General features: G+C 44.2%; 1 protein-coding gene across 1 annotated transcript in view; it reads right to left on the bottom strand.

Moving 5' to 3' along the window:
• LOC109286823 overlaps nucleotides 1-239 on the bottom strand; it is a 22,521-nt gene extending 22,282 nt beyond the window's left edge. Inside the window, exon 1 of the mRNA XM_019501584.1 lies at nucleotides 26-239. The gene's annotated coding sequence lies outside the window, so the exon portion shown is untranslated. The remainder of the gene's footprint in view (nucleotides 1-25) is intronic.
• Nucleotides 240-706: the final 467 nt, after the last annotated feature.

The following is a 706-nucleotide window of genomic DNA, read 5'->3' as shown; positions in this document are numbered from 1 at the left end:
CCTGGGCCTGGGAGAAGTACAGTACCTGAAAGGCGACGTGCATCTAAGAGAAGTCTCAGGTCCTTGACTGCATCTTGCCCCTTTGTCATGGCACTTCCAGGAGCTGAAAACCTTGCAAAAGGGATGATAATCCTCCTACTATGGATTTATTCAGCAGAGGATTCTCCACCCCCTGCTATTTCGATCTGACCCTGCCAAATGTGGGGGGAAAGGGACTTTCCGTGCACTTTGCTCCTCACTGTTTGCATTTGTTATCCAGTGATCTTGCTCCTCCTAATTAAACTTTCATTTTCATTATGAGGTAATGAAACATAACTAGAATAGTTCTGAAAGTGAAAGGGAACAAACAGTTAAAGTATGGGTGTTGTTTTCCCCTCAGTGGACATGAGTGGCTCTGGAGTGGATTTAGAGTGGGTCTTAGATTTCCTCTTAGGACAGAAAACATAGCTTGAGAGCTTGACCAACAGTGAGAAATCAGGGGTCCTAGGTTTTTTTCTCCATTGTGTTGTATCCTATATCAATTGGCTCTTGTCTGCCTCAGTTTACCCATCTCTAAAATGGGTCACAAAAGGTGGTAGATCTATATAAACTCAAACCTGCATTTTTTCCCCAAGTGAATGTCCTGCTGATGTAAGCAGGATCAAACCCAGTGGCCGTAGGGTTTTTGAGAACTGTGGAGAAGAAGCTAGCAAAAAGCACGTGAGTC

Source organism: Gavialis gangeticus, unplaced genomic scaffold (assembly GCF_001723915.1).
Source record: "Gavialis gangeticus isolate Ggan-Ray unplaced genomic scaffold, GavGan_comp1, whole genome shotgun sequence".
In the NCBI taxonomy this organism is placed as follows: Eukaryota; Metazoa; Chordata; order Crocodylia; family Gavialidae; genus Gavialis; species Gavialis gangeticus.
The sequence above is the reverse complement of the archived record's forward strand: the minus strand, read 5'-3'. Positions and strand labels throughout refer to the sequence as shown.